General features: G+C 40.0%; 1 long non-coding RNA gene across 1 annotated transcript in view; it reads left to right on the forward strand.

The window, feature by feature from the left end:
* Positions 1-24,023, forward strand: part of LOC141277947 (uncharacterized) — an 88,550-nt gene that overhangs the window by 29,115 nt on the left and 35,412 nt on the right. Inside the window, exon 2 of the long non-coding RNA XR_012329919.1 lies at positions 6,662-6,746. This is a non-coding gene — a long non-coding RNA (uncharacterized lncRNA). The remainder of the gene's footprint in view (positions 1-6,661; positions 6,747-24,023) is intronic.

Here is a 24,023-nt window from a genome sequence, read left to right on the forward strand (position 1 = left end):
TGTTCTAGTGAATGAGGCTGGATCTTGTCTTTCTGGTGGGCAGGTCCACGTCTTGTGGTGTGTTTTGGGGTGTCTGTGGACTTATTATGATTTTAGGCAGCCTCTCTGCTAATGGGTGGGGTTGTGTTCCTGTCTTGCTAGTTGTTTGGCATAGGGTGTCCAGCACTGTAGTTTGCTGGTCGTTGAGTGTAGCTGGGTTTTGGCATTGAGATGGAGATCTCTGGGAGATTTTTGCCATTTGATATTACGTGGAGCTGGGAGGTATCTGGTGAACCAATGACCTGAACTTGGCTCTCTCACATCAGGGGCACAGCCCCGACCCCTGGATGGAGCACCAAGAGCCTGTCATCCACACGGCTCAGAAGAAAAGGGAGAAAAAAAGAAGGAAAGAATGAAAAAAATAAAATAAAATAAAATAATTAAAATAAAAAATAAATATTAAAAAAAATTTAAAAAGTAATAAAAAAAGAAAGAAAGAGCAACCAAAGCAAAAACCAAGTGCTAAAAACTATACTAAAAAAGAAGAAAATAAACCAAAGGATAGACAGAAGCCTAAGACAAATGGTAAAAGCAAATGTATACAGACAAAATCACAAACAGAAGCATACACATACACACTCACAAAAAGAGAAAAAGGGGAAAAAATATACATATTTTTTCTCCCAAAGTCCACCTCCTCAATTTGGGATGATTCATTGTCTATTCAGGTATTCCGCAGATGCAGGTACATCATCAAGTTGATTTTGGAGATTTAATCCGCTGCTCCTGAGGCTGCTGGGAGAGATTTCCCTTTCTCTTTGTTCTCACAGCTCCCAGGGCTGAGCTTTGGATTTGGCCCCGCCTCTGCGTGTAGGTCGCCAGAGGGCGTCTGTTCTTCGCTCAGACAGCACGGGGTTAAAGGATCAGCTGCTTCGGGAACTCTGGCTCACTCAGGCCGGGGGGAGGGAGGGGAACGGAGTGGGGACGAGCCTGCGGGAGGCCAGCGTGAAGTTGCACCAGCCTGAGGCGCGCTGTGCGTTCTCCCGGGGGAGTTGTCCCTGGATCCCAGGACCCTGGCAGTGGCGGGCTGCACAGGCCCCCCGGAAGGGGGGTGTGGATAGTGCCCTGTGCTCGCACACAGGCTTCTTGGTGGCGGCAGCAGCAGCCTTAGCATCTCATGCCCGTCGCTGGGGTCCGCGCTTTTAGCCGCAGCTCGCGCCCGTCTCTGGAGCTCCTTTAAGCAGCGCTCTGAATCCTCTCTCCTCGCGCAGCAGGAAACAAAGAGGCAAGAAAAAGTCTCCTGCCTCTTTGGCAGGTCCAGACTTTTCCCGGACTCCCTGCCGGCTAGCCGTGGCGCACTAACCCCCTGCAGGCTGTGTTCACGCTGCCAACTCCAGTCCTCTCCCTGCGATCCGACCGAAGCCCGAGCCTCAGCTCGCAGCCCCGCCCGCCCCGGCGGGTGAGCAGACAAGCCTCTCAGGCTGGTGAGTGCTGGTCGGCACCGATCCTCTGTGCGGGAATCTCTCCGCTTTGCCCTCCGCACCCCTATTGCTGTGCTCTCCTCCACGGCCCCGAAGCTTCCCCCCTCCTCCAGCCGCAGTCTCCGCCTGCGAAGGGGCTTCTGGTGTGTGGAAACATTTCCTCCTTCACAGCTGCCTCCCACTGGTGCAGGTCCCATCCCTATCCTTTTGTCTCTGTTTATTCTTGTTTCTTTTGCCCTACCCAGGTACGTGGGGAGTTTCTTGCCTTTTGGGAGGTCTGAGGTCTTCTGCCAGCGTTCAGTAGGTGTTCTGTAGGAGTTGTTCCACGTGTAGATGCATTTCTGGTGTATCTGTGGGGAGTAAGGTGATCTCCGCGTCTTACTGTTCCGACATCTTGAAGCTCCTCGAGGAACAATTTTTAAACAGATGTAGAGAACAAACCTATGGATACCAAGGGGGAAGGGGAGGTGGTTGGATGAATTGGGAGATTGGGATTGACATATATACACTATTGATAGTATGTATAAAATAGATAACTATTAAGAACCTACTATATAGCACAGGGAACTCTACTCAATGCTCTGTGGTGACCTAAATGGGAAGGAAATGCAAAAAAGAGTAGATATATGTTAAAAGAAAAAGAAACCCCAAAACAAAAAAAAACAGTTCTATTATAATACAAGATGATTTATAGTCTGAACTCTAGAGTTCCACTCTGTTTACCATGTTTAGCCTGAGTAGAGTCTCCAAGCACGTGGCCCCAAAGCTGAGCCACCCTGTAGAAACTTGCAAGGAAAACGCCCAAAGCTGAACAGAAGAGACAGAAAGGAAGAAAAATGCAGGCTCTGTCTAGTCACTTTAGGTCACTGGAGAGTTTCGCTGGAAATGCCATTATCCACACTGCAGAGTTAAGACATAGCTCCCGATTTAAAAAAGACTTTCCTTTGGCCAGGTATTTCCAGTTTCAGAAGTTCACATTTAAAAAATAATCTAAGGGAGATAAAAAGTTGGAAGCATAGCGGTGTCAATTGCAATATGATCTGTAACAACAAAGAGAGGAAAACAATGAAAATATCCAACAAGAGGAGAATTGTGAAATGGATTCTTTATGCTCTTTATTTGCGCACACTCTGACAATAGTCAACACTCACACCTCAGTCCTTTACACACCCTCACTGTTTGTGCTTCAAAATCTAAATACAACATCCCCCAGTTTGGAACCTCCTTTGAGGGCCCTCAGCTAATCACCCTCTTCCCAGTTATCTCTTTCAGTTGAACATATTTCTAGCATTGAACTTAGTACACATCGAGCTCATTCTTCAAAACCTTCACGTTCATTTGCATCTCAATCCTCAGCCCCTGGGCACAGTGCCTGGCTCCCAGCGGGTGCTCAGTGAGTATAAGAAGAGATGAATAGTAAATACATCTGTAGGAAAGAATATTATGTAATCTTTCAAGGGAAATTTATTAACATGTAGACATATGAAAATAGATGATAAATTATGTGACAACCAGTAGAATGTAATCTAATATACACGTTTTGACTTCAGTTCTGTAATAGAGCTAGAGAAGTTTATATGCAAAGCGTTGTGTAGGTGAAGCCAGAAGGAGGAGAAAAAATAATTATTTCTTTCAAAATGTTTTCGGGCTTCCCTGGTGGCGCAGTGGTTGAGAGTCCGCCTGCTGATGCAGGGTACACGGGTTCGTGGCCTGGTCCGGGAAGATCCCACATGCCACGGAGCGGCTGGGCCCGTGAGCCATGGCCGCTGAGCCTGTGCATCCGGAGCCTGTGCTCCGCAACGGGAGAGGCCACAACAGTGAGAGGCCCGCGTACCGCAAAAAAAAACAAAAACAAAATGTTTTCAAATGATTCTTCTCTGGAGCAAGTACTGCTAAGGCTGCCATCTGTCTCCCTGTGAATCTCCTTTAGGGAGGCCCAACCTCCAACTGTCACCCCCTGCATTTCTTGTCTGAGGGTTTTCTCTGGCCGCCTTAGTCAACTTTGTGAAGCGGCTGAAAGTGCCAAAGAATTAAGGCCCCTTTGGAGCAGCCCTGAGGTGGTAGTTGGAATATAAATACCCCAGCTCCTACTCTACTTGGAGGTGTGTCCGTCGGGGCCCAGGGTTCCCCAGAGAGATTACGTTCTATTTACCCACCATGGTAAATTGCCTGATAGTTCACCCTTTATTTGCTCCAACTTTCCACTCACCGCCCAACCCCCCCCCCCCCTGCACTTCTTCATTCCTCCACCATTTCCTGGAAAATCTTCCAAAATAACTATTTGCACTACTTGAATCCTGATTCAGGATCAGTTTCTGAGAGAACCCAAATTAAGACACTCTCTAATAACATAACTTAATGAGGTAGAAAAGTGCTACTAAAATATAAATATTATCGAGAAGGTATAACACCTTAATTTACTAAAAGTATGATCATATTAATTAAAATTAATGATTAAAAATGCTAGTTCCCCAAGGACTGGAACACAAAGCGAGTAATTGTTGTGATAGTGTATGAGTGTAAAGGAAGTTCTGAAGTTGGTGAACTGCCAAAACGGGGTGCTGTCACAGGGACCCAGAGTGGCAAAGGTAGCTCCTAGTGTACTGGTATAGCCTTGACGATCATTGAGATTGTACATTAGTCATTGAATTCTACTCTCCTCTCCCCCGTCTGTCTATGTTTTTCCATGAGTCATTTGGAAGAAATGACATTCTCCTTGTATGTTTTCTTAGTTTATGGTAGCTACCTATATCTGTACTGTCTTTGAGCTCTACTGAGAATGCAAACCACTTAAAAACAGGAATTGTAAAACAAAACAAAACAGGAATTGTATCTATCTCTTCCTCTCTCTTATGTCATATATATCATTGAGAAAGTGCTCACCAGCTGTTTATGAAAAAATGATTGCATAATTCAATAAAGGGAAAGAATGCTATCCTGTTTCTCATTTTTTTGCAAACTCTTAAATGTGTGATTGTTTTATTTTATTTTCAAAGCATATTGTGGATCACTTTAGGTTTAACATTGTTAAATGAGAAGAAAATTTTGCTATTGCAAAGTGTTATCTGAAGAATCATTAGGATATGTTACGTTCAAAAAGATTCTTTCTCTAGATCGGTTTCAAGACAGAATTTTTCTGGGGAGAAAATCAGCATCAATACAATTCAATTCCCTTTTAGGTAGTACTTTCTCAAATTGTTTAATAATGGATTAGTTTTACTTATAATAGCAGACTTAGAGAAAAGCTATTTAATTGTATTATTATCTGCACAGCTCAGCTCAGATATAGTGTTCACAAGGTAGAAGATTCTTCTAGAAATAATTTTTGATAGTAAGAGGGCTTAAAAACATGATAAAGAAAAGTGGATATTTTAAAGCAAAAATCCAGGCATTTTGACTATTTGTGTAATATCAAACATATCCAGATATCTAGAAATATATAAATACATTTGTATTGTTACATGCAGATATTTGGTGGTCTTTTGATAGAAATTGGATAAAATACAGGCATTTCTCTTTCCTTGTTCATCCCAAGAATTTTGGACTCAACATAATGAAATAATTTGCAGTATGGTTTCGTTATGTTGATCATGACTGGTTGTCATAAGAGTATTAGGAATAAGAGTTCCCAAGGATGAAAAAGAAGGCTAAGGTACGTAAACCATGAGAACTAGATCCATTTTATCTAGTAACTGGTGCCTTGTTAGTTTATTAATTTTCTGTTTGCTGATAGTTGTAAACTGCTACAACAGCGTGGCCAAAGACTCACCATAACTATTTGACTCAAAGGACAAATGACCAATCATATTTGTTTTTGTCAGCATTGAGCATATAATTTGTTAAATACACATACACACACAACGTAGATTTATTTCCCACCCCCTGTTACAGAAATTCCTATAGGAATCTTTGCTTGAGTTTGGAAGATCTTTAGATCAGTGCATTAGAATCATCTGGGGCAGTTGATAAAAACCAGAATTCCCAGGTTCCACATAGGGTTTGTGATTCTGCAGGTATGGAATAGGGTTCAGGAATCTGCCTGTTTACTGAGTTCCTCAAATAATTCTTATGCAGGTGGACCTCAAGCCACACATTGAAAAACACTGCTCTGATCACCCTTTCCCCATTAAAAAAAAAAAAAAGTGGCTTTTTTAAACACTTGTTTACGATTACAGATATCATATGCTGTCCGAGCAGACTGTATTGTGCTGCAGACCAGTCACACCAGTGCTAATAAGATTTTTGAGAAGCATGATCCAAACAGAGAAGGTATAACAAAAAAACCCTAAAAAAACAAGCAAACAAAAACTCAGTGATCACGCTTATTTTGCAGTGACTTTAATTGCCTCTCAAAATAAATATTTTAATTCATTACTCTCTGGATATCTGGTTTCTTAAAGGCCTGAAAGAAGAAAGTGGGGAGTCTTCACTGTCCTGTCTTGGAAACCTAATGTCTGACTTTAACTGTGTGTCGTAGAGATTAATGGTGCCACACTTGCTCCTTGGAAGTGTTTTATGATAGAGTGGGTGGTAAATCTTAGCCCCAAAATGGGAGGGGCCTAGAGAGAAGAGGGGATGATAATAACCCAGCATGTTGCAAGGGCCTCTGGTGTGAAAAGATTCTGCAGCTACGTGCAAGCCTGCTTTCTTCCTTTTGGCCCTGATCACAGCACTGCTTTTACTCAACCCCTCCTCTCGCAATCCTAAACTATTATCATGAAGTTTTTAGTGCAGTCATGAATGTTTCTCATATATGCATAGATAAACCCTAAAACCATAAAATTTTAAAGCTGAAATAAATTTTAGTGATCACTTAATTCAATCTCCTTGTTTTACAGAATAAGAATCTGAGGCCTAAATTAATTGAATTGCCCAAGTTCATAAACCTCACACAGCTAGTCATTCTTTTAATCTAAATAAATAAATTAAAGGAGAAAAGAAAAGATTATTTTTTCTCCAAAAGATTATTTCCACTTCATGGCTCCTCTGATCCCCATCTCAGTATCAGTGAAGGGTCAGCATTATTGCAGCCCATGCTTTTAATTTGATGTCATAATTTTGGTATTTCCAATTTAAAAAAGTATTTGTGTTCTATATTTGTGGTTTTGTAAGATAGGGATAAAAGTATGAAGAGCTGGAAGCAACAAAAAACCTCCTTTCCTGCCTCCCTCTCTCCCTCCCTCTGTTCCTTCCTCCATCAGACATGCTGGGAGTACAAAAACGAGTGTGGCAGTCCTCCTGTTAAAAAGCTTACCATTTAACCAGGGTTGGAAAGAACAAGCACTGGTAAGAATCGCAGGTGCACAATGAGATGTAATTAAAGGAGTGTCTTTGTCGCCAGGAGAGTTGAAGTTCTTCAGACTGTGAACAGCCGAGGGCTCAGTCTGTTGGAGGGATGTGGTCTGTGTAAAAGCACGTGGTACGTATGAGTTGGGCGTATTACAGAATGGCTGAAGCAGAGGGCGTACGGAGGAGATGGGGTTGAAAGCACAGGCTAAAGGCAGATTAAAAATAGCCTGTTATGCCATTCTAGAGGAATTTGAACTTTACCTTATATAATCCTGCACAGTCCAATACCGGAGCCACTAACTGCATGTGGCTATGAACCACTTGAAATGTGGCTACTCCAAGGTGAGATGTGCTTGTATGTGTGAAACACACATTGGATTTTGAAGATTAGCATAAAAAAAAAAGAATGTTACCCAATCTCACTAATAACATATTATACTGCTTATATGTTAAAATGATAATATTTCAGATATATTAAATTAAATATGTTATTAAAATTTGTCACCTGTTTATTTTTACCTTTTTAATGTAGCTATTAGAAAATTTTAAGGTATGTATGTGGCTTGCATTACATTTCTATTTTAGTAGCACTGTTTTATAGACAACGGTAATGTACTCAAGATTATGGATTTTTAAAAAATTTATTGGTTTTAATACCGAAGCACTGTAAACTGCCAACATCATGATTCAACCCCAAATGATTTAGTCGCATCTCTAAAAAATAACATTTTCCTATATAAAAATAACACTATAGAAACCTTTAAAATTAATAATAATTTCTTAACATTATCTATTATTCAGTCTGTAGTAAACATTTCCAATAGTCCCCACATGTCTTTATAGCTGGTTTGTCAACACGAGGATCCAACCCAGGACCACCATTATATCGGTAGGTCCTTGACATCTTTTAATGTAGAGTAGTCCCTTCTCTCGCCACTCCAGTTACCTGTGTTCCATCTTCTGGGTTTGTCTGATTTGTTGGTGCTGTTTAGCTTCTATTCTCTGTATTTCTTATCAAGTACAAATCACACCTACAGGCTTGAGTGGATTCCGGTGAAACATTTTTTTGCTCTGATACAACACATGTAATGTTGGGTACTTCATATTTTATCTCATCAAGAGATACTACTTGTGAGATTCCATCGCTGTTTGTGGTGCCAAGGTTGACCATTGGATTGCAGTGATGGCAGCTTCATTCCTTCAATACAAAGTTTGGTTTTCCTTGGCAAAACAGGAAGCTGTAATTAGGTCTTCATTGTGGAAAAGCAAAGATTGTGGAGGAAGGACTAAGAAGAAGACAGAAAGCAGAGAGACGGCCAAGTAGTCTAGCATCATAGCCTAGGAAACACAGAGAAGATGATGATCTTACTCTGAGCTGGGGACTACGCTAATTCCTGAGCATGTGTTACCTTTGTAAATCCTCACACAGCCCTATAGGATTGGTTTGCTTATGCCCATTGTCTGGTTAAAACTATTCAGAGAGACTGAATAATTTGCCTACTGTCATACCAGCAGTGGCAGAGTGGTGATTAAAACTCAGCTCTGTCTTATGTCAAAATTCACATACTGGACCACTGTCCTATGCTGACTGCAATAACACTTTTAGTTTGAGAGGCTTTTGGTTTGAAAATTATGAATGTTCTTTTTAATTTGATGACCAAGGAAAGGAATTAACTCTAATGTATCTCCCTCAGTTGATTAGGGGAGGGTGGTATGATTTTGTTGAATTTGAAATGTGAGTTGGATATGTCAACTGAACATGTATAGGTCTGAGGTTCAAAAGACAGGTCAAAGAAAAAGGACAGACTACTAGAATTATCGATTCAAGTCATCTTTATAGAGATGGTAGCTTAGACCCAGGGAGTGTATAAAGCCCTAGTATATGTATACAGTAGAAAGATACCTACCTCCACTTCACATTTGTAAGCTGTTTGAGGCTAGCAAGCCAACATCAAAAAAGAGACAACTGCGTGAATTAAAAATACCATTTCTCATTTTCATATTCCTAAGAGAGTTGAAGGTATCATTAATTTAATTAATTAATGTTAAATTATTATATATAATATAGTATACTAATTTATATAACATTAGTATTATATACTAATTATGTACAAATTAATAATATTCATAAATTATTTCTGTATAAATTCTTTGTGTTACTGTGCAAAGAGGTTAGAGTATTTCTAAGGGAAGACATTTTCCCTGTGGTCAGTGCATATCATGATATTATATCCAATTCATAGTCTGACGGGCAGAAGTTTACTTATTTATAGGGTGGGATGGAGTCTTTCAAATTAGGATGGTCACAGAAAACCTAGATCATATACTTGCTATATTATGGAATAACTCATAATTTTTAAATAAATTTATTTATTTATTGTTGGCTGTGTTGGGTCTTCGTTGCTGCGCACAGGCTTTCTCTAGTTGTGTTGAGCGTGGGATACTTTGTTGCGGTGCACGGGCTTCTCATTGCAGTGGCTTCTCTTGTTGCAGAGCACGGGGTCTAGGCATGTGGGCTTCAGTAGCTGTGGCATGTGGGCTCAGTAATTGTGGCTCACGGGCCCTAGAACGCAGGCTCAGTAGTGACGCATGGGCTTAGTTGCTCTGCGGTATGTGGGTTCTTCCCGGACCAGGATTCGGACCCATGTCCCCTGCGTTGGCAGGCGGATTCTTAACCACTGTGCCACCAGGGAAGTCTGGAATAACCCATATTTTAAACAATTTTGAAGGAAAGACACCAGAGTTGTGTCTAGAACCCTTCTTAGAATTCTGAAAATTTGTTCTGCTATTTTGAGGTTATATACAAAATGGTATACTGTGGTACAATAATGAATTTTTTTCAAATTTTTAAGGAAAGATAAAAGGTTATTTTTCAGACATCTGAAATCATCTCTCTTTCTCTAGGGCAGCATTAAGGATGTATTATTCATTGATGGTCTCTCAAGGAACTTCTGAGGAATATGAGAATTCATTTTTCTCAAGATGAGTAAAGTGTTACAACGGACATTCATCAAAATTCAAGATAAACAGATATATTTGCTTCATATTTATAAAGCTAGAGAAAGTTGACATTTTTTTCCTAAGGAATTTTTGATTACTTTAAATGGCAATTATGCTAAGAAAAAACAAATTTCTGGGACAGGGCTCAGGTAAAACCAGGTTTGAATAAATTTCAGGGAAGTCTTTAGGAGGGAAGAAAATCATAAAAAATACATTTTGCGGACTGTGTGCGTGGAAAGTGAGGCAAGGCAGTCCCCTGTCTCCTAGAGAAGCACCTTCTGAAGTGGGTGGTCAGGTTGGCTGGCTTTTCCTGGACAAACAAGCTCTCTTCAAGGCCTGGGGTGACCTTAGGGAGGCTGCTTTTCCTCGCTGCCCAGCACCCAAGGGTGAACTGGGCACAAAAAAGAAAACCTGATATTCTTAAAATTAGAAAATTGCAGTGACAGGGACATTTCAGTAAGCCCCGTGAACGGAGGCCATAATCGTTCATTCTGACACTGATAAGGCTCTGAGGCACTTGTTGGTGCAACCATATATTTTATTACAGCTTATCCATGAGAATAATTCACGTCTTTTATTGTACAGAACACTACTGTAAACTTTATTAGTCTCTAATCTTCATCTTATCAGTGTTCATGCTAAAGTGCTGAGCGCCTCCATGGAGTTGGTGCTGATTTGTAAATATGATCATTTCAACGTCCTGCAGCTACATTCATTCCAACTCCCTTGTTATATAGTTGATAACACTGCAACCCTAGAGGGAGAAGGAATTTATCTAAAGTCACACAGCTAATTAGAGCCAGAATTAGCCTGGAACACAGACTTCTACCTGAAGCTCCTCCCGTTGCCTGCACACTTAGCTGGGGTCAGTTTTCTGACAGATTAGTTCTTTTTTTTTTTTTTTTAAATTTATTTAATTTATTTATTTTTGGCTGCATTGGGTCTTCATTGCTGCACGTGGGCTTTTCTCTAGTTGTGACAAGCGGGGGCTACTCTTTGTTGCGGTGCGCGGGCTTCTCATTGCGGTGGCTTCTGTTGTTGCAGAGCATGGGCTCTAGGCACACGGGCTTCAGTAGGTGTGGTGTGCGAGCTCTGGAGTGCAGTCTTAGGAGTTGTGGCACATGGGCTCAGTAGTTGTGGCTTTCAGGCTCTAGAGCGCAGGCTCAGTAGCTGTGGCGCACGGGCTTAGTTGCTCCGCGGCATGTGGGATCTTCCCGGACCAGGGCTCAAACCCGTGTCCCCTGCATTGGCAGGCGGATTCTTAACCACTGAGCCACCAGGGAAGTCCCAGATTAGTCCTTATCTTCAGTGATTATGGAAGTTTCTCTTCTGAGATACCAAGTTATTTTCCTCTTATATGTTACTAATAGCAAGATCAGATTAACTCCCTAAAATAATTAGTATTATACCTGTCTGGTTGTATTGTTTACGGTCATTAAAAAAAAAAACGGGTGAATTGCTTAGAAGCATTTTATTTTCCTGGAGCACTGGAGGTATGTGGAAATAGCAAAATGCAGTGGAAGGAAGGTAGACCCAGAAATCTGGACTCTAGTTCTGCTTTAATCACCGACCCTGAGGAAGTCATGGCATCTCAGTTTTTCAATCAGTAACGTGGATATCATAGCACCTACTGAAACCTCTCATATGGGGGCAGTATGAGAATTGACTAAGCTAAGAATAATGAAAACATGTTAGGTGAGTGTAATATACTTCATATAGATCACACAGCTAGGGAACTTTCAAAAAGATCATCCAAGCTTGTGGTCCCATGTTCAACCTGACTGAATGATAAGCCTGTAAAGAGTTATTCATATTATTTGCTTTGGGAGTTTCTCAGTGACAGACTGACTTCTAAACCCTTGGCGACTTTCAAGGTGTGGTGATAAAAATAAACATCCTATTTCTGTTGTAATGCAATTCTGATGAGACACACCAGTGTGAGTCTTAAAGAGCCCTGACTCCTGCTAGTTACCATTCTGCTGATTTTTGTAACATCTAAGGAAGGCTGGGCAGAACTGACTCATGTTCATTGATCATGGTGTCCTCATTTAGTAAACAAGAACACAGTGGACTCCTGAAAGTTGAGATGTGCACATATTCTATTAATTCCAAGGAACTTGTATATTGTTTGCACAGCTGTTCTGTGCTCTTCCTTTTACAGGAGGCAGAAATGACTTTAAAGTCCCTCAGCAATAATAGTGATAAAAATCATGGCTATAATTTATTGGTCTCCTATTTTACATCAATCACTGCAAGGGTTTTACATGCAGTATTTCCAATTCTCAAAGTAACCCTGTGAAAGGTGGGTATTATTATTATTTAAAATTTTTTTTTATTGACGTATAGTTGATTTACAATGTTGTGGCCGTCTCTGCTGTGCAGCAAAGTTATACACATATATGCATTCACTTTTTATATTCTTTTCCATTATGGTTTATCACAGGATACTGAGTATGTTCCCTGTGCTATATATTAGGACCTTGTTGTTTATCTATTCTAAATGTAATAGTTGGCATCTACCAACCCCAAACTTCCAATCCATCCCTCTCCCTCCTCCTCTCCCCCTTGGTAACTAAACTACAAGTCTGTTCTCTTTGTTTATGAGTCTGTTTCTGTTTTGTAGATAGACTCATTTGTGCCATATTTTAGATTCTACATATAAGTGGTATCATATGGTATTTGTCTTTCTCTTTCTGACTTAACTTCACTTAGTATGATAATCTCTAGTTGCATCTATGTTGCTGCAAATGGCATTATTTCGTTCTTTTTTATGGCTGAGTAATATTCCATTGTATATATGTACCACATCTTTTTTATCCATTTATCTGTCGATGGACATGTAGGTTGATTCCATATCTTGGCTATTGTGAACAGTGCTGCTATGAACATAGGCATGCATATATCTTTTTTTTTTTTTAACATCTTTATTGGGGTATAATTGCTTTACAATGGTGTGTTAGTTTCTTCTTTATAACAAAGTGAATCAGTTATACATATACATATGTTCCCGTATCTCTTCCCGCATATATCTTTTTGAATTATAGTTTTGTCTGGGTATATTCCCAGGAGTGGGATTGCTGGATCATATGGTAATTCTATTTTTAGTTTTCTGAGGAACCTCCGTACTGTTTTCCATAGTGGCTGTACCAACTTATTGACATTTGAAAAGTGGGTATTATTATACCTATTTTGCTTAATAATATCCTTACAGAAAGAAAATAAAACATTATCTTTTGAATGTCTTAGTTTCCATTTGTCCTATGGCAGGTCTGCCCATTTCTCATTTTTCTCATGACTCTTGGCTAAGCAGAGGCAAGCATTAGTCCTTCCAACTAGCAGGTAAACTAGGACAAGCAGGAATTAAATGACTTACTCAAATATCAGAGTCAGACCTATGACTGGGGCCTTAGACTTTTTCATTAGAGCAATGGTTTTCAAATTAACAGATTCAATAGTTATATGCTTGCCTTGTGCTGGGAGACAGGAGGGAAAACAGACATAGCCCCTCCTTATTTGAGTGGGGATGGATCGAAATTAGAAGTCTTTGAACTGGCCTAGCTTTGGGGGGTTAGGTGGTATCACCTGTGCCTGAGAAGTCCTTCTATAATAGAGTCAGATGCATACGTGGTAAGTTAGGTATGAGTCAGGTCAACTGCTGGTGGGGGGAGGGAGGTAAAATCCGGAAATTGGAGAAGGCAAGGCTGCTTACATTTTTCTCAGCTACTCTGATCCATGGAATTATTGCCCCATTTTCTCCAGAACACTGATTTTTCAATAAAAGCCAGAAATCTGAATTTTTTTAAAAAATCAGTTTGTGGCTAAATCTGAGCATCAATTGGAGAATCAAAATAAATGATAGCCATGCACACTACTATATATAAGAAAGATAACCAACAAGGACCTACTAGATAGCACAGGGAACTCTACCTAATATTCTGTGATAACCTATATGAGAAAAGAATCTGAAAAAGAATGAATATATGTATATGTATGACTGAATCACATTGCTGTACACCTGAAACTAACACAACATTGTAAATCAACTATACTCCAATAAAATTAAAATATTAAAAAAATCCAAAAGACAAAATAAATGATAGCAAAAAATATAATCCGTTACCTTATGTGTGTGTTATGATCTACCATGTGAGCTTATATTGAGATGTCAATAAAGGAAATCACAGGGATGGAGGGAAAGGTCTTCCTGATAGTCAAAGCTAACTAATAAATGATGCAAGAGTGATGGAATTTGGAAGTGACCATTTGGCAACCATGATAATAATAATGAACTGAGGTAGATGTCACCATTAAATTCTAATGCTCATGCGTGAAAGTTTGAGTAGTGACAGGATATTTACATAATAGCTCCCCACCAAGTACTCATTAGCTCTAAAGGGAAAAAGAATCAGTTTACAGTTGAGAAACCTGGCAGAAAACACCTTAACCCAATGATTAAAGTTAACATCACTGTAATAGGGCAAGCTGACATCAGTGCCTCCTGATACAAATCACTAAGCACCAAGAAGAGAAGAACACCGCCCTGTGACATACCTGCCAAAGACGCGTAAAGTCAACCTCATCCTAAGGAAGCATCAGAGAAACTCAAATTGAGGGCCATTCTATCAGATAAGTGACGTACACTTTTCAAATGTCACTGTCATGAAGGACTGAGGAAGAGTTCCGGGTAAGAGGCTAACATGACAACTGAATCAATGCTTGATCCTTGATTTTTGTTGTTGTTAGAAAGGACATTACTGGGATAATTGGTGAAATCCAAATAGGATCCATAGAACAGGTGAAAGTATTGAGCCAAAATTAATTTCCTGGTTTTGATCATCATACCATGGCTAGATAAGAAATACACACTGAAGTATTTAGGCATAAAGGGCTGTTAAGAAACAAAATCCAACTGAGAAGATCTCTTTGGCTTTGTTAAGGGATTCATGAATCAGACAACATCCCATCTAGCAACTAGAAGGGGGCTCCAAAGAGTGGTACACGATGGAAGGCAGAAGGAGGATGCAGCCCAGAAGTTATTGGCAAGGGGAAAGAAAGAATTTTTTGGGGACAGGCAATCTTCTTTCGGGGGGCAGGGAACAGCAGGGATCCTGTTATATAGATTACCTCACTAGTGCTGGTTAGGAAATTTCAGACCGTCTGTTTAAAGGTCACATTCCTGGAAGAGGTTGAAACTGCAATTGTCTTGATTTGCCGTCATGGGGGCAAATGACTCCATTTTGGGGTTTTTAATAGGGCATTACGTCTGTAACTTAGAAGCAAATAATGCAGGAAAAAAACAGAGAGAGACAGAGGAAATACTAACATAAATTATATCAAAATGTAAATTTAAAAGCAATCACCATTTTGAATCAATGCTCTATACAGAGAGCTTGCTACTGGAAAACCCACTTTTGGGGTCCCTTGGATGGACCTCTGGAGTCACAGCGTGACAGGATGCAGGATGTCTCGGGACCTATACCCTCCCTTTTCTTCTTATTCTCTTCTTAGGTATATAAATACCGGTATCAATGCCACAGATTTTTTTTTTTTAATGTCTTTTTTTTTTCTCTGTTTTATAACAAAGTGAATCAGTTATACATCTCTTCCCTCTTGCATCTCCCTCCCTCCCACCCTCCCTATCCCACCCCTCCTGGCGGTCACAGAGCACCGAGCTGATCTCCCTGTGCTATGCGGCTGCTTCCCACTAGCTATCTACCTTACGTTTGGTAGTGTATATATGTCCATGCCGCTCTCTCGCTTTGTCACAGCTTACCCTTCCCCCTTACCATATCCTCAAGTCCATTCTCTAGTAGGTCTGTGTCTTTATTCCTGTCTTACCCTAGGTTCTTCATGACATTTTTTCCCCTTAAATTCCATATATATGTGTTAGCATACAGTATTTGTCTTTCTCTTTCTGACTTACTTCACTCTGTATGACAGACTCTAGGTCTATCCGCCTCATTACAAATATCTCAATTTCGTTTCTTTTTATGGCTGAGTAATATTCCATTGTCTATATGTGCCACATCTTCTTAATCCATTCTTCCGATGATGGACACTTAGGTTGTTTCCATCTCCGGGCTATTGTAAATAGAGCTGCAATGAACATTTTGGTACATGACTCTTTTTGAATTATGGTTTTCTCAGGATATATGCCCAGTAGTGGGATTGCTGGGTCATATGGTAGTTCTATTTGTAGTTTTTTAAGGAACCTCCATACTGTTCTCCACAGTGGCTGTATCATTTACATTCCCACCAACAGTGCAAGAGGGTTCCCTTTTCTCCACATCCTCTCCAGCATTTATTGTTTCTAGATTTTTTGATGATGGCCATTCTGACTGGTGTGAGATGATATCTCATTGTAGTTTTGATTTGTATTTCTCTAATGATTAATGATGTTGAGCATTCTTTCATGTCTTTGTTGGCAGTCTGTATATCTTCTTTGGAGAAATGTCTATTTAGGTCCTCTGCCCATTTTTGGATTGGGTTGTTTGTTTTTTTGTTATTGAGCTGCATGAGCTGCTTATAAATTTTGGAGATTAATCCTTTGTCAGTTGCTTCATTTGCAAATATTTTCTCCCATTCTGAGGGTTGTCTTTTGGTCTTGTTTATGGTTTCCTTTGCTGTGCAAAAGCTTTGAAGTTTCATTAGGTCCCATTTGTTTATTTTTGTTTTTATTTCCATTTCTCTAGGAGGTGGGTCAAAAAGGATCTTGCTGTGATTTATGTCACAGAGTGTTCTGCCTATGTTTTCCTCTAAGAGTTTGATAATTTCTGGCCTTACATTTAGGTCTTTAATCCATTTTGAGTTTATTTTTGTGTATGGTGTTAGGGAGTGATCTAATCTCATACTTTTACATGTACCTGTCCAGTTTTCCCAGCACCACTTATTGAAGAGGCTGTCCTTTCTCCACTGTATATTCTTGCCACCTTTATCAAAGATAAGGTGTCCATATGTGTGTGGGTTTATCTCTGGGCTTTCTATCCTGTTCCATTGATCTATCTTTCTGTTTTTGTGCCAGTACCATACCGTCTTGATAACTGTAGCTTTGTAGTATAGTCTGAAGTCAGGGAGCCTGATTCCTCCAGCTCTGTTTTCCGTTCTCAAGATTGCTTTGGCTATTCGGGGTCTTTTGTGTTTCCATACAAATTGTGAAATTTTTTGCTCTAGTTCTGTGAAAAATACCAGTGGTAGTTTGATAGGGATTGCATTGAATCTGTAGATTGCTTTGGGTAGTAGAGTCATTTTCACAATGTTGATTCTTCCAATCCAAGAACATGGTATATCTCTCCATCTATTTGTATCATCTTTAATTTCTTTCATCAGCATCTTATAATTTTCTGCATACAGGTCTTTTGTCTCCTTAGGTAGGTTTATTCCTAGATATTTTATTCTTTTTTTGCAGTGGTAAATGGGAGTGTTTTCTTGATTTCACTTTCAGATTTTTCATCATTAGTGTATAGGAATACCAGAGATTTCTGTGCATTAATTTTGTATCCTTCTACTTTACCAGAATCACTGATTAGCTCTAGTAGTTTTCTGGTAGCATCTTTAGGATTCTCTATGTATAGGATCATGTCATCTGCAAACAGTGACAGCTTTACTTCTTCTTTTCCGATTTGGATTTCTTTTATTTCCTTTTCTTCTCTGATTGCTGTGGTTAAAACTTCCAAAACTATGTTGAATAAGAGTGGTGAGAGTAGGCAACCTTGTCTTGTTCCTGATCTTAGTGGAAATGCTTTCCGTTTTTCACCATTGAGGACGATGTTGGCTGTGGGTTTGTCATACATGTCCTTTATTATGTTGAGGAAAGTTCCCTCTATGCCTACTTTATGAAGGGTTTTTCATTCATAAATGGGTGTTGAATTTTGTTGAAAGCTTTCTCTGCATCTATTGAGATGATAATATGGTTTTTCTCCTTCAATTTGTTAATATGGTGTATCACATTGATTGATTTGCATATATTGAAGAATCCTTGCATTCCTGGAATAAACCCCACTTGATCCTGGTGTATGATCCTTTTAATGTGCTGTTGGATTCTGTTTGCTAGTATTTTGTTGAGGATTTTTGCATCTATGTTCATCAGTGATATTGGCCTGTAGTTTTCTTTCTTTGTGACATCCTTGTCTGGTTTTGGTATCAAGGTGATGGTGGCCTCATAGAATAAGTTTGGGAGTGTTCCTCCCTCTGCTATATGTTGGAAGACTTTGAGAAGGATAGGTGTTAGCTCTTCTCTAAATGTTTGATAGAATTCACCTGTGAAGCCATCTGGTCCTGGGCTTTTCTTTGTTGGAAGATTTTTAATCACAGTTTCAATTTCAATGCTTGTTACTGGTCCGCTTATATTTTCTATTTCTTCCTGGTTCAGTTTTGGAAGGTTGTGCTTTTCTAAGAATTTGTCCATTTCTTCCAGGTTGTCCATTTTATTGGCATAGAGTTGCTTGTAGTAATCTCTCATGATCCTTTCTATTTCTGCAGTGTCAGTAGTTACTTCTTTTTCATTTCTAATTCTGTTGGTTTGAGTCTTCTCCCATTTTTTCTTGATGAGTCTGGCTAATGGTTTATCAATTTTGTTTATCTTCTCAATGCCACAGTTTTCAATACTGAGAATCCCAATTACATCTATACCTTATTCACGTAGAGGAGAATCTTCAGCCTCCTACTTACAAGTCATTATTTAGGGTTATAGCCGCTACCTTGAAGGAAACCTTCCATCTCTGTGTGCTGACTTCCCAGTTTAAAACTTTTCAGAGGAAAATCCCTAATTCTAAGTGTTGGGGTATAATTTCCAATTACTGACAATATCTTTACCTTCCCTTCCGTTAGGTGGACTAAATAGCATGGCAGACCCAGCCCTAATTAGGCTGCTTTGGCATCTAAGATCCAGAATTCCCTACAGGTCTGAAATCTTTTTTTAATTTCCTGGTCCCTTTGTTTCTGGTCTAGTTCTGGGCAAATGCAAGGCTTCTCCCACAGTAGCATTTATTATCGTCACATTACCCTAAAAGTAAGTGCTTTCAATGAACAAGTAATGTACAGTTCAGCAAGCACTCTCTAATTATAATGAATATTTCCATTTTAATGAGGTTTAAGTGCACGGTCTCTGTGAGTTATCCAGAATGACACAGTACCTGTGTTGGAAACCCAGTCATGCTATGTTCGGGACGAGCAGAGGAGAGCTTACTTCTACCCTCATTTCTCTTCCATAAAAGGGAAGAATTGCTGGGTAAGCCACTTTATTTAATAGCAGAGGAAGGAGAAAATTGAGTTCTTGACAGGATTACTGAGGAGAATGATGATGAGTGGGTGGAATTGCTAGCAAAATGAGAGATGAAAGATAATAGGCAGGGAGCAGCCAGGGGCGCCAAGAGTAAGGGTTGGGTGGAAAATCCAATAACAAAAATGCCAGTCTTGAAATGGCTTGGAGGGAGGGGAACCATATTGATGTGGATTTTCAAACAGAATTAGTTTGAGCAGTTTAATTCTTCAATTCAAGGCTTTTCTGTGACTTTGATAGAAACCGTTCTGGAAAACAAAGTCTGGCCTCTGTCAAATGCCATCTTGAAGGACACAGGACGCTATTCTGAGAATTGTGATGGGAAGAACATTATTGCCTGGTTAGAAAATGATTAGAAAATGTAGGTGGCAAAGACAAGGGAAGAGAACAAGAGGGAGAGAAAAGCTTTGATGTTGCCTTGGCAGAAATGGGGAGGACCAGTCAAGATAATGGTACAGAAAGGAGGGGAGAAGAGGGTGGAGGAGGGCTGGGGATGGAAAAGAGTACTTTAATAAGCAGTAATTTGGAAAAGTTGTTCTCTGAAACAGTTTTCAAGTTTGATATGAGTAACAGTAGCTGATATGGAGTTGAAAACCTAGAAATGCTCAATATTTAGATTTCAAATTTATCACATGAAATGGCCAAGAAAAAGAGACTGAGTGGAATGGTGTGGGGCAGGCATCAGCCTGCTTGGTTCCCCAGAATCAGGAAAGCTCTCTTCTTTCTCTCCTGGGCTAAAGTCTCCAAGCCATGATCCCGTTAGGAGGCAGGTACAGGCAGGACATCTCTCGCAAGGCGGGGGCAAAGTTACGGCCATTTTTGCTCTGGGAAAATAGTGATTCACCAGGCTGGGCAGAGACCCTGCTCAGTAACTGGAAACCGTTTTCAAAAGGCTGTGTGCTTTGCAAATAAGATCATCTATACCATTTTTTTAGATTTCACATATATACATTAATATATGATATTTGTTTTTCTCTTTCTGCATAGCTGACTCACTTTGCTGTACAGTAGAAACTAATACAACATTGTAAAACAACCATACTCCAATAAAAGTTTTTAAAGAAGAGGCTGTGTGTCCATGGCCAGGCTGTTTCGATGTGGACAGACCTGAGTTCAGACTTTGGCTTTGTGTTTCATAAGCAAATTTCTTTATCTTCCTTCCCATTGTCAAATTTGCAAACCAACCTACATTGGCACCTGTTTTCTGCTTCTTCCCCTAGTAAGGAAGAGGTCGTGTCTCTCTTACATTAATGTCTATTGTCTCCACCTGTGTTATGGGCCCCTTTTTTCTCTCACTTTCTTTAGGAATTCACACAGGATTCTCTTTTCAGTGTTATCTACAGTACATGATACTCCTCTCTACCAGGTCATTTCTATCAGCATACTAACAGGCTTTCGTGTCTCCTGTTAAACAAATTAAACAAAGAGGTTGTTAGACTGAGGTGTCCTTAATACCTCAGCAGCCTAAGGAGGCAAACCAAAACCACAGCCTGAAGGGTAAGAAATCAAAACCTAAGGACAAGCAATCACAAACAGCCAACCACGCAGAACTTTCCAAATAAGGCAAAGGCTTAAGTTACAGCCAATCAAATAATGTCCTTGCTTTGCTTCCACCTCTTCCCTATAGAGGTCTTTCCCTCCGCTCCTGTCTGTGGAATGCTTCTAGCCACTTCTGGTTTGGTGCTACCTGATTTGAATTGATTGTTTGCTCAAATAAACTCTTAAAGTTCTTTAATATCCCTCAGCTTATCTTTTGACATTCCTGTGTTGAAAAAGCCCTTGTTGCACATATCTCCCCATTTCTCAGCTCCCTGTCATGATCACGCACTTCCTTACTTCTCGTCCCCTCCTCTCATGTACTCTTCAATGCCCCCATACCCTGTCCGTATTCTACCATCCCTCCTAAAACCCTTTTGCCACGTTTGCTAGTAAATTCCACGTAGCAAAATGCATCCAATGCTTCTCTATCCTTGTTTTTCTTTTTCTTTCTTTTAAGCTTTTGTTTGTTTGTTTTAATTGAAGTGTAGTTGATTTACATACCCACTGTTTTATTTATTTATTTTTTGGGGCCATGCTGTGAGGCATATGGGAGGTTAGTTCCCCAACCAGGGATCGAACCCGCACCCCCTGTGTCTTAACCGCTGGACAACCAGGGAAGTCCCTGTCCTTGTTTTTCTCAGTTCTCACCAGCATTTGGTATACCTGACCAGTCCCTTTCTCTAAATGAACCCCTCTCCTGGCTTCCTGGCACCACATTCCTCTGAACACACTGGACACGTTTCTCAGCCCTCACATTTTTTGCCAGCTTCTCATTCCTTATCCACATGTTAAAGTTTGAAGTTCTTGAGGGCTTTTCTTGGATCCTGTTCTCTTCCCTTCCCTTCCTTCCTCACCTCACTATTGTCCTCCTAGGTAATCGCATCCATATCGGTTACTTTAAATACTGTCTTTACACCATTGACTCCCCAATTTATGTCTGTAGCCCAGAGTTCTCCCAACATTCAGTTCTCTAATATTTCTAACAAAAATTTTCCGAAAGGAGAATTCTTGATTCTTCCCAAACCTGTCTGCTGCCCCAGCCCTTAAGTTTCCCCATCTCAGTAAATGGATTCACCATCTACTCAGTGGCTCAAGTTAAAAACACAGAGTCATCCCCCTTTCCTCTTATCCCTTGCATCCATTTCATCACCAAATCCTGTATATGCCATCTGCAAAATATTTCTCAGATCCTACTACTTCTTTCCATGTCTATTCATCACCACTATCTGTCTTCTGGGCCACTGCTGCATAGCCTGCCAACTGGTCTACCTCTTTCCACTATTGCATCCTGCCCCTCCCCACCAATATTTCTAGTCCATCTGCTACACTGCTCAGGAGTTAACCTCATGCCCCAGACCGGGAAGATCCCACATGCCGCGGAGCGGCTGGGCCCGTGAGCCATGGCCGCTGAGCCTGCGCGTCCAGAGCCTGTGCTCCGCAACAGGAGAAGCCACAACAGTGACAGGCCCGCGTACCTCAAAAAAAAGAGTTAACCTCAAATATCAATCTGGTGTGTCCTCTCCTGCTTAAAATTTTCACTGATTTCTCACTAAACTTAGAATGCAATTTAAACTCCTCTTTTCTGGGTCTTCAAGACCCTGCAGAATCAGAGCTCTCCCTAGTTCCTCACTTTATCTCAAGTCACTCTTATGTTCTTCCTTTATGCTCCAGCCAAATTGATTCTAGTCTGTTCCCTTGAGCATGCACAGACTTTTTTCTACCTCAGGGCCTTTGCACTTACTATTCTTGCCTTGACCTGGAAGTTTCTTCCCACCCTCATTCAATATTTCTTATCTCTTAAGTCTTGGCTGAAATGTTGCTTCCTTAGAAAGTAGCTTTCCCTGACGATTCTTTTTTACAGATTTTCCCAATCCTATTCCTCCATCATTCTCTGGTTCAGCACCCAGTCATTTTCTTGTGCCTGGCACATTGCAATTCTTTTTTCTTATTTAAAAATTTTTTGTTTGCATGGTTTTTGTTTATCTCAGTAATGCAGATGTAAAGGATAGAGGGCAGGGAACATGCAAGTAACACAATGGAATCATACAGTCTGAGTTTGAATCGTTGACATTGTTCTCCTAGATATTATTTAAACTCCCTAATCCTCAGTTTTCTAATCTATGAACTGTGAACAGTAATACCAACCTCACAGGGTTGGTATGAGAAGTAAAGGAGGTTATAAATATGGAGTTATAAGCAAAAAGCCTGGTCCATCATGAACATTACACAATTCTTACCAGATAATTTATCATTCACTTTTTATTCCCCGACAGCTGGTATAGTGTTTGGAACACAGTGGGATCTTATTCACTCTGTTCAATGATTCAATACATGAATGAACTGTGGGCTCAGTTTGATTCATAGAGTTGTTTTGAGGATGAGACAGAGAATATGTCAAGTGACTAAAACAGTGCCTGGTACACTGTAAGTGCTCAATAAAACTTTATCATCAGTCCTCAAACAGGATGCTAATTTGATCAATTGATACACTAAGAACCACCCTCAGGGCTCTTATTTAAAGCGATCACCATCTTTCATTATTGGGTTCCACCTCTCCCGTGTTATAAAGGACATGCTCCTATAATTGTCTCCCTTTATCTTTCCCTCATCTTTATTGGCTCCCCACCAAGAAACAAACATGCTGAAGCAATTTTCATTTTAGTAACTCCTTCCTTGAATCCCCATGTCTCTCTCTAGTTACCGTTTCTCTGCTTTTTACAAGTAAGCTCTTAAAGGAGTTGTCTACACTGTCTCTGATTCTCCCTCTCTGATTCTTCTTCACCCATTCCAATTAGTATTTATTTTCCACCTCTCCACAGAAACTTCCTTTGTCAAGGTTATTAATGACTTACACATTGGCAAATCGAAAGTCAAATTCTTGGTTCAGAGCTCCCTGGACCAATCAGCAGCACTGAAGTTTGCTCCTTCCTTTTTTGAAACACTTTCTTCACTTGGCTTTCAGGATCCCGTTCATTCTTGTTTATTCCTCTGCTTGACTACCCCACTTTTCTTCAGTCTTCCTTTGCTCGTTCCTACTCTTGTTCCCAAACTCTAGATTTTGCTTCAGTATCAGAACCTCACCTTCTTTCTCTGTATTCACACCCCATGTAACCTCATCCGATCCCATACCTTTAAATATCATCCAAAAGCTGATGATTCCCAAGTTTATATTTTCACCTTCGATCTCTCACTAGAACTCCATACATATTTATAATTGGCTCCTTGATTTTTCCATTCAGGTGTCCAATAGGCATCTCACATGTAACACATTCAAAACTGTGCTCTTTTTTTTTTTTTAGTAATTTATCGAAGTATGGTTGACTTATATTATATTAGTTTCAGGTGTACAGCATAGTGATTTTATATTTTGTAGACTATGCACCATACAGAGATGGTATAAAATATTGACTATATTTCCTGTACTGTACGTTACATCCCTGTGACTTGTTTATTTTATA

Source organism: Tursiops truncatus, chromosome 1 (genome assembly GCF_011762595.2).
Source record: "Tursiops truncatus isolate mTurTru1 chromosome 1, mTurTru1.mat.Y, whole genome shotgun sequence".
NCBI classification, from domain to species: domain Eukaryota; kingdom Metazoa; phylum Chordata; class Mammalia; order Artiodactyla; family Delphinidae; genus Tursiops; species Tursiops truncatus.